Raw genomic sequence first — 13,516 nt, 5'->3', positions numbered from 1 at the left:
AAAATGAGTGAACAGCTTGCTAAAGGAGACCCAAAAAATACTGAAGAAAACAACACCTTAAAAACTAGACTAACCCAAATGGTCAAAGAGATCCAAAAAGCTAATGAGAAGAAGAATGCCTCAAAAGCAGAATGAAAATGGAAAAAGAGGTCCAAAAGTTCCCAGAAGAAAATGATTCCTTAAAAATTAGAATGGAGCAAAATGGAAGCTAATGACTTTATAAGAAATCAAGAAATTATAAAACAAAACCAAAAGAATGAAAAAAAGAGAAAACAATGTGATATCTCATTATCAAAACAAGTGACCTGGAACATAGATCCAGGAGAGATAATTTTTAAATTATTGGACTACCTGAAAGCCATGATCAAAAAAAGAGCCTGAACATCATTTTTCAAGAAATTATCAAGGAAAACTGCCCTGATATTCTAGAATCAGAGGGTAAAATAAAAATTGAAGGAGTTCACCAATCACCTCCTGAAATAGTTTCCAAAAGGAAAACTCCTAAGAATATTATAGTCACATTCTAGAGTTCCCAGGTCAAGGAGAAAATACTGCAAGCAGCCAGAAAGAAACAATTTGAGTACTGTGGAAACACAATCATGATAACACAAGATTTAGCAGCTTCTACATTAAGAGATTAGAGGGCTTGGAATATGATATTCTGGAGGTCAAAGGAGTTAGGATTAAAACCAAGAATCACCTACCCAGTAAAACTGAGTAAAATCTTTCAGTGAAAAAGATGGATATTCAATGAAACAGAGGACTTTCAAGCATTCTTGATGAAAAGAACAGAGCTGAATATAAAATATGACTTTCAAATACAAGAATCAAGAGGAGCATGAAAAGGTAAACAGGAAAGAGAAATCATAAGGGACCTACTAAAGTTGAACTGTTTGCATTCCTACATGGAAATATGATATTTGTAACTCATGAAACCTTTCTCAGTATTGGGGTAGCTGGAGGGAATACAGACACACACACACACATATTTAGACAGGGCACAGGATGAGTTGAATATGAAGGCATGCTATCTAAAATATAAAATATTGCTAAATATTTCTAAATATAAAATATTGCTAAAATATGCTGTCTAAAAATAAAATTAAGGGGTGTGAGAGAGGAATGTACTGGTAGAGGGAGAAAGGGAAAAGTAGAATGGGGTAAATTATCTCACGTAAAAGAGGCAAGAAAAACTTTTGCAGTAGAGGGGAAGAGGGGGAAGGTGAGAGAGAATGGGTGAAACTTACTCTCATTGAATTTTCTTTAAGGAAGAATAACATACACACTCAATTGGGAAATCTAGCTTACCCTACAGGAAAGTAAGGAGGAAGGGAATGAGATGGGGGAATGATAGAAGGGAGGTCCGAAGGGGGTAATTAGAAGCAAACACTTTTGAGGAGGGACAAGGTCAAAAGAGAGAATAGAAAAAATAGGGGGGTGGGATAGGATGGAGGAAAATACAGTTTTTCCCAATATGATTGTTATGAAAGTGTTTTGCATGACTGCTCTATAACCTATATCAAATTGCTTGCCTTCTCAATGAGGGTGGGTGGGGAGGCAGGAGGGGAGAGAATTTGGAACTCTAAGTTTTAAAAACTAATTTTAAAAATTGTTTTTATGGGAAATAAGATATATAGCAATGGGGTATAGAAATCTATCTTGCCCTACAGGAAAATATAAGGGGAAGGGAATAAGAGAAGAGGGGGTAATGATAGAAGGGAGGGCAAAGTGAATGAAGGAGTAAACAGAACGCACACTGTCTTGGGGTGGGAAGAGGGGAGAGATGGGGAGAAAACTTGGAACTCAAAATCCTGTGGAATTAAATGTTGAAACAAAAAATAAATTTAAAAAGTAAAAAAGTATCTTATAATTGTACATAATTCTAGTCTTCTAAGTTTTTTTTTTCTTAATGTACTCATTTCCAGCACCTTGTATTTCAAACATGATCAGCTGGGTCATTGCGCTGACACAGTATCTTTAACAAGCAGTCCATAGCACCAAGAAACATGCTTCTTTCAGAAAGCAGCAGGGTTATTATATATTTAAAAAAAGTAACTTGCAAAATGGTGTATTTGTTAGAAACTTTTAAAATGCTATTACATATTGGTTGCTCTTATTATTGGGTTCCCTTTCAGTTGGCTGAGTTGGAATTTCAATGTTTTTAAAAAAACTGTTTGGAATTCAACTGCCCAGAGACTGACTTTGCCAATTCTTTCACTTTTTTAAACAGACTTTGTATAACAGAGGCTTAGCTCATCTTCATTTTAAAGAAACCGGGATTTGATGCTAGCTGCTAAGACAGGCTATGTCAGGAGTAGCTGAAATGGGCTCTTCACGAAGCTCTGTGCCAATTCCTTTCCCTACATTTAAATAAGTCCTCAACTGTTCAACAAATTTCAACTTAAAGGTAGCTTTTTAACAAAGAGGCCTAACTTTTTTTCCTTCAGTCAATTAACTTTACATGGGTTTTCTCTCTGCCTTTATGGATGATGAAGCTGAAATGTATAATGTGGTCTATTGTTTTCATTTGAGGATATACTATCTTAAGAGAAATTTGCCAAAATGACTTAATTTTGACTTTCCTACAGGATGGAATCTCATTTGTCATTATTTGGGTTGTTTTTTTTCCTGACTTAGGTTTCAGAGACAAGGATGGGAAAGATCATTTCTGTTGGGATCATTATTCTGTTCTGCCTCTGTACCTCTGTACAAGGTAAGTCTGAAATAAAGCATTAAACATGGAAGTGGGGGAAGCACTGGAGAAATTCTACTAATAATCCAAGTGACTGTGAGGTAGATGGAACACATATCTATTTTTCCCCAACCTTGTTTTCTATATATGATAATGTTTCAGATTTTCTTCCAACGTGAAATTTCTTCACCTTCTTCCAAAGGAAACAAGTCTCTTCTCTAGTGGGACTAAAGTTAACAGGGAGCCATTTTGATGACATAGCAATATCTCTGGTGAAGAATAGGATGCATTTTGGTGACATATGTCTTGATGAAAAAACATCACAGGTGACAGAAGGATGCATTCTATGATGTCAGATGGCAGAGAGAGGGAGGGAGAGTTAAGGACAAGAAAATGTCAGTAAATACACTTTTGCACAAAACCTACCTGCCGGCTCACTGGTTTCTCAAATTCCAAGAAAAAGTTTTTCATGTAAATAAGTGATTTTCGATCCTTCTTTGGTTTTATAGGTAGCCGGAAATAAAGAGAGCAGAATCCTTAGGATCCTGGAGGGCAGACCCCACCTATCTACCAGAAAGATCAAGGTTCCATGGGAGAGGTAGCATTTGACATGGACTTTCAAAGATGAATCAGAATTCAACAGAGCACATAGATTAGAACAGTCTGATTAGGCCATGGAGTGCTTAGATAGCAATAATTAGTCTAGAAGAGTAGGCTGGCATCACATTAATAATTGATTTGAGATGAACACACTCATTGAATGAATGCTACACACTGGAGTTTGAACTTTACCCTGTAGGCAATGGGGAGCCACTAAATGTTTCTAAAGAGAGGATTATGATCAGATCTATGCATAAGAAAGATTATGCTTACAACAGTGTGAAGAACAGATTCAAAAGAGAGAGTGGAGGTAGGAACACTTACTAGGAGGTTCTTACAATAGTCAAAGCAAGGGGTTAGGATAATAATTGACATTTGAAAAATACAGGTTTGCATAGCACATTATAGATATTATTTCATCCAGAACTAGTTCACTGAAGAGTCAAGATAAGGAAAGGAGAAGAGTATAGCCAGTGCCGGCGTAATGGCCTAGGAAAGAACTGAGGAGTGAGGGACTGGAGGTCATGGTGAAGAAGAAAAATAGGGCAGGGGTGGAATGACAACAGTTTGTCGTCAGATTAAAGAATTCTGAAATGCATTAATTCCATTTTAATAGTGGAACATTTGTGGGTGATGGTAAGATGAAAAGGATGACCATATCCCCATGTAGCTGAGGTAGGGTGGAGAAATAGGTCATGGGAAATAAGGAACTGGGAGGTTAGGGGAATTGAGGGAGTATCCAAATATTCAGGAAAGAGGTGGGAAGATGAAGAGAAGGATGATGAGCCAGACGTTGTACTCACAGAGGGAGGGAGGAGGAGTTTTCTGGTGGTTAGTTGATAACAGCTACTAGAATTTTGATTAGGTGATAAATACAGGTTCAGTGAACCTCAAAGGAGGATAATGGGAGAGGGAGACCTTGGAAGTAGCAGCAAGAAATATCCCAACTATGTTGCCACAACTAGTTAGATGATGAGCTATGATGTGATTTAATTTTGTCCATTGTGGTTCAGTCATTTCAGTTGTGTCCAACTCTTTGTGACCCCATTTGGGGTTTTCTTAGCAAAGATACTGGTAGAGTGGTTTGTATTTCCTTCTCCAGCTCATTTTACAGGAAACTGAGGCAAACAGAGGCTAAGTGACTTGCCCAGGGTCACACAGCTAGTCTGAGGCTAGATTTGAACTTAGGTCTTCCTGACTCCAGGTTAAGCTGTATCACCCAGCTACTTAATAATAATAAAAGAAATAAAAGCTAAAGCAATTTTGAGGTTTGACCTCATATTCATCAGGTAAGCAAAGCTGACAAAAAAAGAAAATTATAATTGTCAGAGCAGCTATGGGAGCAAGGAAATACTCATTTCACTTTTGGTGGAGTTGTGAAATGCTCCAACCACTCTGAAAAGAAATTTGGAACACAAATACACAAAAGATCACTAAACAATGATTTCCCTTTAATCCCTCAATACTGCAATACCATTGTCAAGTACATACTTCAAATAGATCAAAGACATAGGCCAAGGCGGATATGTACAAAAGTAGTTATAGCAGCACTTTTTGTATAGCAAAGAAATGGAAACAGAATGGGCACCCATCAACTGGGGAATGGCTGAACAAATTATGACATATGAATGTAAGAGAATATTATTGTACCACAAAAAATAATGGAAGAGATGACATATTCAAAGAAACCTTGGGAGACTTGTATGAACCAATATATAGTGAAGTGAGCAGAACTAGGATACAGTAAATCCTACAAGATACTGTAAAGAAAAACAGCTTTGAAGGACTTATAATCTCTGGTTGATTCATTGATCATTCAGGCTTCTAGAAAATGATAAAGCATGCCTCCTACTTCTTGTGGAGTGGTGATGGACTGCAATTGCATTTTCAGACATGAACAAATAATACAAATTTGTTTCACTTGATTTGTTACAAAAGAGAGCTTTTATTTTGATTGGGGAGAAAAGACTTATAGAGTGTTGGGAATAGTGAAGCAAAACCAAAAAAAAAAAAAAAAGGAAGAAGCAGAAGAAAAGACTGTCATTGAAACATTTTTAAAATATACAGAAGACCACAGAGGAAGTTTAGAAAATACAAATAGTTGATGTTGGTACTACCACACTAAATGTAATAGATATTTTAAAAATCTATGTAATAGATTCTTGGTTTCATACGTAGTCATCTTTTCCTGGCCTTCTTTGTATATGTATGTTTGTTGATGACTGAACAGGAAAAAAATCGAACGGAAAACAATATAACGTGGCATGTAACACTTTGAAGAGAAAGGAGAAGGGTCAGTTGTAAAATAATTCCAGAAATACCTAGAATCATCTAAATATCTTGTATTTCTTCCTTTGTCTTTTCTCTCTTTCCCCTCCATCCTTTCTTGTGCTATTAGGTGGTGAAGAAATACTATGCAGATACTGCAATCTCTCACTCCCTTTCCATGGCTGCCTTTTGGATGGTGGCACCTGCAGTGTCAACCAAGGTCAATTTTGTAAAATTGAGCACCACGAGCAAGGTAAGTCTGGCATTGAATGCAGTCTCCAAAGCAGAGGATGTTTTCCTGATACTAGCTCAGGCATCTATTTATATAGTGGCTCAGGTGCTGACCAAAATGGAGAGGGAGTAGGTTGAAAGCTGAGAAGGTATCCCAACCCACAAATATATCCTCTTTCACCTTTCAGGTTGCCTGAAACTCCACCATTTAAAATCTCTTTTTGGTTAAGGAAGTGTCTGGCTTCAAGAGTTTCTGTCAAAATGGTCATAATATTCAAAAGATATAACCTTTTAAATCAATCATAACTAAGAACACATCAGCATGAACTCCTCCTACCCGGCTTTTCTTTTTCTTTTCAAATGGATCGGATGGGACTGTCATAGAACAGAGAACAGTATTTGTTTGAGTGAATCTTGATGATCCCCTCACTGCAGGTAGACCCCTATTTATGCTTTTTCGTTCTGTGTGGATGTCCAAATTCTTCCTTATGTCTCCCATAGAAGATTTAACCAAAGTACTAGAAGCTTTCCGCTAGGTCCTCTTCTATTTCATAGCTCTCATGAAACATTTAGACTCTCACCATCCTCAAACATTTCTCCCTTTCCCTCATTTCTTCCCTAAATGTTCTTATTATTTTATCTTGAATTGGAAACACATCAACAAATATAAATTTTTCTATGTTATTTATAAAGAAAAAGCTTATAATATGAAACAGTGAATATTACATGTAGAATTTTTCTGTTTTAAAAGCACATTTGAAAAAAGTACATATTAACCTAGTAGTACAAACACTGCCCTGCTGAACTAAGTCCTCTACTGAACATTCTTCTGTGTATTTTTTTAAAAAGTTTCATGGACACTACTTGCTTTATTTTTGAATTTTATTTTATTTTGTTTTTCCCAGTTACATGTAAGAACAATTTTTAACATTTGTTTTTAAAACTTTGAGTTCCAAATTCTCTCACTTTTTCCTCCACCTTCTCTCATTGAGAACACAAGCAGTTCAATATAGGTTATACATGTGTAGTCATGCAAAACATATCCATAATATTCATGTTCAGACAAAAAAAAACTCAAGAAAAAGGAGGTTTAAAAAAAATGTGCTCAATCTGTATTCAGACACCACCAGTTTTTTCTCTGAGGATAGACAGCATTTTTAATCATAAGTCCTTCCGAGTTGTCTTGGATAACTGTTTTGCTGAGAACACCTAAGTCATTCACAGCTGATCATCTTACAGTACTGCTGTTGCTTTATACACAGTACATTTCACTTTGTATCAGCCCATGCAAGTCTTTCCAGGTTTTTCTGAGAGCATCCTACTCATCATTTCTTATAGTACAATAGTACTCCATCATAATCACCTACCATAACTTGCTTAGCCATTCCTCAATAGATGGGCAGCCTCTCAATTTCTAATTCTTTGCCCTCACAAAAGAACTGCTATAAATATTTTTATACATATAGGCCTCTTTCCTTTTTTTAAATCTTTTTTGGGATACGGACCTAGTGGTGGTATTGCTAGGGTAAAGTGAATGCATGATTTTATAACCCTTTGGGCATGGTTCCAAATTGCTCTGCAGAATGGTTGAATCAGTTCACAACCCCACCAACAGTGTATTAATGTCTCATTTTTCCTACATCCCCTCCAACATTTCTGTCCTATTAGCCAATCTAATAGGTATGAAGTAATACCTCAGAATTGCTTTAATTTGCATTTCTCCAATCAATAGTGAGACAGAGTATTTTTTAATATGGCAATAGATTGTTTGCTTCATTTAAAAATTTTTTTAAAAATCTTTATCAAAATATCTTTTCCCCTTTCGCCTTCCTTTCCTCTTTCTCCTCCTCCTTCTCTCTGTCTTTCTCTCTTTCCCTTCCCCTCTGCCCCCTAGCAACCAATGCTGTTGCTTTGAAGAAAAGTTGTTCCTCTCTGGTAGAGAAGACCTAGGGCACATGGCAGGGTCAATTGACACATGTTCAGCATTATCTTTCTACTGGTCAAAAGTACAATTCGGAAAGTCATGAACTTTTCTCCCCCTTACTTCTTACAATTCTTACTTGCACCTGAGTTAGGACAAGTAAACTTGTTCTATCTTTTCACAGTGTGCTCCGCTGCATACACACAGTAAACACCTCCCACAGAGTCTTTTTGAGTCAGGGTGATAAAATCATGCATTTCTCTCCATTTGCCTTTTCAGTCTTCTAGTAGCGTCGTGAAGATTTTTCTAAAAAGAATTCTAAACTGTGTTTCTCTAGTAAGCATATTCTAGAAATGTAGATCAACTGTGTTCAGGGATGTCTATATGAATATGTTACAGATAACCATGTAGGGATACATGTGTGTACATGCAGGGGTATCCCTGTATCTGTGAAAATATATACATATTGGTGAGGGAGGTGGCCCAGCACCCTCATGTTACAGGTGAGGGAACTAAAGTTTGAAAAACTCAATCTTTTTGCTCAAAGGTACACTGGCAGTAAGTGAGCTAAGATCTGAAGCAAATTCTGGTGCTTTTTCCATTGCGCTATGCTATACCCTCTCTCAGGACATGATTAGGAGGAAGTCTAAAAATAAACCCTGATATATACATGACAGAAAGCAGGGCACAATGATAAGAAGACATGGTCCCGACTGACATCAACTACATTTGTGACTGTGTTCAAGGCACTTACATTCTCTGAGCCTCAGTGTCCTTGGCTGTCAAACAGAATAATAATGTGCTACCTGCAGCATATGGTTGTTACAAAGAAAGTGCTTTCTAAACCTATTATTGAGACAATGGAATGTATGCCTTTGATAATGTAAGTAGCAGTCTGAAAGCACTCCAATCAATATCCTTGCCAAGAAAACCCCAAATGGGGTCACAGAGAGTTGGACACAATTGAAACAACTCAACACCAAACAAAGTAGTGTTTTGGTTTCTTCTGTGGAAAAAAAACTCAATTCCATTCTATAGGAATATATTGAATATAATTTTGTCGTATCCCTAGCACTCAGTAATAATAACAACAGTCATCCTGGTAGTCAAGATCATCTCATCAGTGAGAGGTTTTAAAGGGGCAAAGCGAATACATCCTCATTTTACAAAGTCCAGATGGAGATCTGGTCAAAGTACCATAATGGGCTTTCACTTGTGGTAGGACTCTGAAACACCTGTGTTTGGCATATATAATGTCTAATTTCTAATGGAACATTTCCCTCCCCAAACACACATTTCTTCTTCTGAATTCTGCAGGTGGTGTGGAATGGTTCACAGTTAAAGGCTGTACTACTCCCAAAGAGGTATGCCATTTACGGAGAACAGTCAGCAATACCATTCATTTGTCCAAATGTTGCCAAAATGACATGTGCAACTTCTGAACTAGAATCCCCAACTGGATCATCTGGGTCATAGAAGGGATACGATGCCAACTTACAAGCAGCCTAGCATTAGGATAGCAATGTATATATTTTCTCTGGGGTGAACTGACTACAATCTAGTGGTTGATCACAGCACCTGGTAAATTGTAGAGCACTTGATATCACCATGCTTCCTTCTTCTCATCCTATGAAATAGTGGGTTTGGGGAGGAGGCAGGAAAGAAATATGGCCAAAGGCTGGCAACACATTGCGATTTCCTGAAGCTTTCTACAGCCATTCTTCTCACTCCTACTTAAAGACACCACATTGGCATCCTTATTACTTGCCCAAGCAATTCTAAGGCTTTAGAGAAAGAAAGAAAAAAGGATATAGCTCCCATCTACTCCCACTTTCTCCCTAAAAAAGTTGGAGGCTACCATCCAAACGACTAGTTTTGGTACAGATTGGTATCCTACCATATATTATTCAAAATCCAAAATTATACTCCCCTGGTTTCTTCTTTCACATTTAGGGCAGTTCTAACAGTGGCATGTTGCATCAATTCTAGTATCTGGAAAGAGTTAAATTGGTTTCTAAAGTGACCTAATTTATTTCTCCTGAATAGTTCACACTCTTGGGGAATCTTGGTATCTTGAACACTCCTAAAAAGAATCAAACAAGTATAAGAAAAGTTAAATTTATGAACAGTATGAGACAAGTTTAGGATAGAGGACTGTCACTTGCAAACATGACTTCTCCCAATGACAAAACACTGCAAGATTTGCCTTTACTTCTACAGTGGGAGTCTTAAGCACACAGCATTTACATAAAGGTAGGTAGGTGAGGCAATATAAATGAAACTCCTACTTATAAGAAGCAGATGAGGATCTGGCCTGAATTTCACAGTTTTTTGATAATACAGGGCAGAGCACTGCTTTTGGTTAGTGTTTTATGAATACTGTTGTGGGGTGGGGAAAATAGTATATTTTAGTATTGAGTTTCACAATGTTTTCTTCAGATGTAGATCCTGTAGGCATTTGAGAAATGTTTGTTAAAAATAAAATTAAAAAAAAAACTCAACTTTTACTTCTCTTTCAGTTTTTAGACTCCTTTCTTCCTTCTTGATCCCCATCAGCTGCTTGCCCGGTACAATCTTCCTACACTTAGAGAAAAGAATATACCAGATCAGAATCCTACCCAAATGTTCCTTATCCAATTATCCCCCAATCACTGGGCTAGGTTGGCCATATTTTTCATGATGATATTTTAATAAATTAGAATAAGTACCTACCTCTTTTGGGTGAAGAAACTAAGGCAGGGAGCAAATGAGATTTGAATAAGATGCCAAAATAAGTTCGCAGATGAATCCAAAGGAACTCAAAACTATGGTGTGGCTTTGGATTCAAAAGAGTTCGGTTCAGATCCTGACTCAGCTAGGTGGTGCAGTGGATAGAATTCCAGGTGCAGAGTCAGGAAGATCCTCTTAAAGAGTTCACATCCAGCCTCAGACACTTACTAGTTGTAGGACCCTGGGCAAGTCACCTAAACTTGTTTGCCTCCATTTTTCATCTATAAAATGAGCTGGATGGCAAAATATTTGTATTAGCAACCACACTAGCACACAATGGGCTGCTAGCACAGGTTCTTTGATCTGCTTTTCTAAAGGAAAGACAATCTTAAAGGGGCTAACAATCTTTAATTACAAATAAGTAGAAAGAAGTGAGTATAGAAAATACAAGCAGAGAAACTAGCACAGGGATTCAACAGACAGGGCTCCAACTATCTGAACAAAGTAACACAACCACCTACATACACCACCAAACTGGGAGAACACCTACATCTGAATAGTCAGGGGGCACTTAACAAATGGCTACTCAGAGTCCCATAAGGGAATCAAAAGGTCCTCCTCCTGAGGGAGCCCTCAAAACAAAATACCAGCCTCACAGTATATATGGTTTCCAACAAACAGGCTCAGAGTCAGAAGGCATCACAATCCGTGTGACTTAGCACAGCTGTGAATTACTGAGGTTATCCTTCAGATGTTTACAATTAGCCTGAGTGTAGAAACTGAACTCAAGAAAAAGCAATCCCACTTTGCTTACACTTACGTTCTATCCCTCCAGGATCCTGGTCTTTACAATCTAACACTCAGCTTTTACACAGGTGAACAAGAGATTGTTATGGCCATGGACCCTGGAACAAAAAGAGGCATTCATATCTCTCAGGAAATATATATTGGACTAACATAATTTCTATAACAATACAAAAGAGATAATCACAAACATATCATGAACTTCACATCTGCAAAATACATATCCACATAACTTATTACCAGGGTGGCCACATGGCCTTAAACAAACACAAAAGTATATAACATCAGAGAACTCAACATGCTCCACCTCAGGTCACAATCCACAACAAAATGTTCAAATAACTTCCTTTGGGGGTGTGTCCTCCTCACCCTGCTGCTGTAGCAGGCTCTCTCATGATACTCTCAGGTGCACACATGCTCTAATGAACCAGAGTCCAAGTTCCTTTTTTTTTCTAAAGTTTATTTATTTTTAGTTTTTAACACTCATTTCCACAAAAATTTGAGTTCCAAATTTTCTCCCCATCTCTCCCCTTCCCCCATCCCATAACACCTTGTATTCTTATTATCCCTTCCCTCAATATGCCCTCCCTTCTATCACAACCCTCCCTTCCCTTATCCTCATCTTCTCTCTTTTCTTGTAGGACAAGATTGATTTCTATACCCTATTACCTGTATTTCTTATTTCTCAGTTGCATGCAAAAACAATTTTCAACATTCATTCCTAAAACTTTGAGTTCAAACTTATCTCCCTTCTTCCTTCCCCACCCATCCCCACTGAGAAGGCAAGCAACTCAATTTAGGCTATATGTAGCTTTGCAAAAGACTAACATAATAGTCATGTTGTGTAAGACTATTTCCCTCCATCCTATCCTGTCCCCCATTTATTGTGTTCTCTCTTTTGACCTTGCCCCTCTCCAAAAGTGTTTATTTCTAATTACTCCCTCCTCCCACGTGCCCTCCCTTCTATCATCCCCCCCACCCCACTTGTCCCCTTCTCCCCTACTTTCTTGTAGTGTAAGATAGATTTTCGTACCAAACTGAGTGAGCATGTTATTCCCTCCTTAAGCCAAATGTGAGGAGAGTAAGCTTCACTTTTTCCCTCTCACCTCCTCCCTTTACTCCTCCATTGAAAAAGCTTTTACTTGCCTCTTTTATGAGAGATAATTTGTCTGGTCCTAGAATGTCAGGGCAGTTTTCTCTGATAATTTCATGAAAGATGATGTCTAGGCTCTTTTTTTGATCATGGCCTTCAGGTAGTCCCATAATTTTTAAATTGCCTCTCCTGGATCTATTATCCAGGTCTCTTGTCTTTCCAATGAGACATTTCACATTATCTTTTATTTTTTCATTCTTTTGATTTTGTTTTGTAATTTCTTGGTTTCTCATAGTCATTAGCTTCCATCTGCGCCATTCTCATTTATAAAGAACTATTTTCTTCAGTGAGCTTTTGAACTTCCTTTTCCATTTGGCTAATTCTGCTTTTTAAAGCATTCTTCTCCTCATTGGCTTTTTGGATCTCTTTTGCCAATTGAGTTAGCCTATTTTTAAAGGTGTTATTTTCTTCAGCATTTTGTTGGGTCTCCTTTAGCAAGCTGTTGACTTGCTTTTCATGATATTCTTGCATCGCTCTCATTTCTCTTCCCAATTTTTCTTCTACCTCTCTTACTTGATTTTCAAAATCCTTTTTGAGTTCTTCCATGGCCTGAGGCCATTGCATATTTATTTTGGAGGTACTGGATGAAGAAGTTTTGACTTCCTCTGACAGTATGCATTGTTCTTCCTCATCTGAAAGGATGAAAGAAAATACATGTTCACCAAGAAAGTAACCTTCTATAGTCTTATTTTTCTTCCCTTTTTTGGGCATTTTCCCAGTCAGTTGCTTGACCTTTGAGTCCTTTGTCAAGAGGAGGGGACTGTGGGGACCTGTAAGTTCTCACTTCCTCCAAGGTGGCACAATCAAGGAAGAGGAGTTTACTCCTGTCCTGACCTGTGCACTGGTCTGGAAGCAACCAAAAACTTTTCTGCCCAGGATCTAATAGTAGTAGAATTCCCTCTCTACAGTTGCCTCCAGCCCCACCAGTGCTCCTCCTCCTCACCCTAGGGCTGCCAGTCAGGCCTGAGATTCAGATCAGCTGCTCAGTTCCCCTAGGGGCTTTAAGCAGAGAGCTCCAAAAATGGCCACTGCCGCTGCAATGGCTGCTACCAGTAGGGCCAGACCATGTTTCCTTTCCCAGATGAAAAAGCTTTCTCATTGACCTTTGAAGCTTTCTTTGGTGTTTGTGAGTTGAGGA

The 13,516-nt window shown here is 38.0% G+C and overlaps 1 protein-coding gene across 3 annotated transcripts in view; it reads right to left on the bottom strand.

The window, feature by feature from the left end:
- C1H9orf85 (chromosome 1 C9orf85 homolog) overlaps nt 1-13,516 on the bottom strand; it is a 284,217-nt gene that overhangs the window by 78,686 nt on the left and 192,015 nt on the right. The window contains exon 6 of one of the 3 annotated variants that reach the window (XR_011967531.1): nt 12,558-13,010. The exons of 1 other annotated variant lie outside the window; for it this stretch is intronic. The gene's annotated coding sequence lies outside the window, so the exon portion shown is untranslated. Of the gene's footprint in view, nt 1-12,557; nt 13,011-13,516 lie in introns of those variants that run through there. One more of the 3 variants, XR_011967533.1, reaches the window with a different exon arrangement.

The sequence above is a fragment of the Notamacropus eugenii genome, chromosome 1, assembly GCF_028372415.1.
Source record: "Notamacropus eugenii isolate mMacEug1 chromosome 1, mMacEug1.pri_v2, whole genome shotgun sequence".
Taxonomy (NCBI): Eukaryota; Metazoa; Chordata; class Mammalia; order Diprotodontia; family Macropodidae; genus Notamacropus; species Notamacropus eugenii.
The sequence above is the reverse complement of the archived record's forward strand: the minus strand, read 5'-3'. Positions and strand labels throughout refer to the sequence as shown.